Raw genomic sequence first — 2,172 nt, 5'->3', positions numbered from 1 at the left:
TTAAATGATCTCTCCTGGATCTATTTTCCAGGTCAGTGGTTTTTCCCATGAGATATTTCACATTGCCTTCTATTCTTTCATTTGTTTGGATTTGTTTAACATCATCTTGATTTCTCATAAAGTCATTAGCTTCCATTTGCTCCAATCTAATTCTGAAGCAATGATTCTCCTCATTGAGCTTTTGAGATTCTTTTTCCATCTAGCAAATTAGGCTTTTTAAGTCATTCTTCTCCTCATTGCCTTTTTGAGTCTCCTTTGCCATTTGAATTAGTCTGTTTTTTAAGGTGTTATTTTCCTCAGTCAGGCTGTTGACTCTCATTTCATAATTTTCTTGCATCCTTCTCATTTCTCTTCCCAATTTTTCCTCCACTTCTCTTATCTGCTTCTTAAGGTCCTCTATGGCCTGTAACCAGCTTGTATTTTCCTTTGAAGCTTTTGGTGCAGGAGTTCTGACTTTACTGTCTTCTTCCTGTTCCATGCTTTGCTCCTTCTTGTCCCCAAAACAGGAGTGTAATGTTGGAATCTTCTGTCTGCTTTGTTTCCTTTGCCTGGTCATGTCACCCCTCAGTCACTTGATCCCTGGGCTTTTTGCCACAGTAGGACTCTGCTACCAGACAGGGGAGTTTTGTCCCAAATGTTGGGGTTTTCTCAGCTGCCAGAGATATTATATTAGATGGGTGCCCTCTCTGAGGCCTCCACATGCTCTGGCAAGCTGGACATACACCCCAGGACCTCCACCCACTTACTGGGTCCCAAAATCCAGACTGCATTGACCTCTCACTTTGTCCTTTGCATCTATGTGATGATAATTCTGGAAACGGCCACAGCTGCTGCTGATCTGGAGTCCCTCAGGCCAGCAACTGGTCAGGCCTGACCTGGGGCTAAAACCTCCAGCTCACCAGTACCTGGGCTCCACTCCCAGAGCGCTGAAGTGGCGGTTTGCTGCCGGCCAGCAGGGCTGTTCTCAGTGGGAGGTTAGCTTCTCTGTGTCATTTTGTGGGTTCTGCAGCTCCAAAGTTTGTTCAGAGTCTCCTTTTTACATTGATTGGGGAAGGTGGAAGCCTGAGCCACTCAGAGGTCCTGTTTCTACTCTGCCATCTTGACTCCACCCCCCTCCATTATCTTTTTTTTTTTGTAGTTTAGTTTTTATTTCATAATCATAAACTTAACTCTGTTGTCTAGCCAGATTTGTGGAAGGAAAAAGGAAGTGAAATCCAAAGAGAATTGCAGCAAGTGATATCACAAGGATTACAGGGTATAAGAGCAGATGGGATTTGGGGGTGCTCTCTCCCATTACAGAGGAATGATTTGATGGTTAAGACAAAAAACAAAACAAAACAAACTTATGAGAGCTGTCCACAGTCAGCGACAGTGATCTTCTTGCTGGTCTTGCCATCCCGAGAACCGAAACGCTCCATGGCTTCCACAATGTTCATGCCTTCTTTCACTTGGCCAAAGACAACATGCTTGCCATCCAACCAATCAGTCTTAGCAGTACAGATGAAAAACTGGAAGCCATTTGTGCTGGGTCCAGCATTTGCCATGGACAAGATGCCAGGACCAGTATGCTTCAGGATGAAGTTCTCATCAGCAAATTTCTCCCCATAGATAGACTTGCCACAGTGCCAATATGGTGTGTGAAGTTACCACCCTGGCACACGAACCCAGGCATGATTCTGTGGAAGCAGGATCCCTTGTAACCAAATCCCTTCTCTCCAGTTCTCAGAGCACGGAAGTCTTTGGAACCTTGCCTGCAAAGAGCTAGAAAGCAATCCAGCCCAGGGGCTCATTATGGACGGCGATGTTGAAGTACATGTTAGGATTGGCTATGGCCACAGATGCCGGGGCTGGGCGCCACGGCAGAGGAAGAGGGGCAGGGATCGGTGTCCGGCGGATGGAGCCAAGACGAGGACTCCAGGTGGTGGCGTCTGCAAAGCCTCCATTATCTTTTTAAAATGGTCTTGGTTCATAAGTAGAAAAGAAACCAGACTATTTTTCAGGCATTCTATGTCCTACTAGCTTGTTCTCAAACACCCCTTTAGAAGTGTGGAGTTTTGAAACTGGAAGGGACCTTAGAGAAAACCAAGTCCAACTTCCTCAATTTACATATTAGAAAATTACCAATATAATGGAAGCTCCTTGAGGACAGGAACTGTTTTTTGTCATCTTTGT

General features: G+C 45.2%; 1 pseudogene; it reads right to left on the bottom strand.

Annotated features, from left to right (window-relative positions):
- Positions 1 to 1,118: 1,118 nt before the first annotated feature.
- On the bottom strand, positions 1,119 to 1,830 carry LOC138170188 (peptidyl-prolyl cis-trans isomerase A pseudogene; annotated as a pseudogene).
- Positions 1,831 to 2,172: the final 342 nt, after the last annotated feature.

The sequence above is a fragment of the Petaurus breviceps genome, unplaced genomic scaffold, assembly GCF_028583685.1.
Source record: "Petaurus breviceps papuanus isolate PSGF00001 unplaced genomic scaffold, PetGlider_PUasm1.0 38, whole genome shotgun sequence".
NCBI lineage: Eukaryota > Metazoa > Chordata > Mammalia > Diprotodontia > Petauridae > Petaurus > Petaurus breviceps.
Note: the sequence above shows the minus strand (reverse complement) of the source record. Positions and strands in the feature narration are given on the sequence as shown.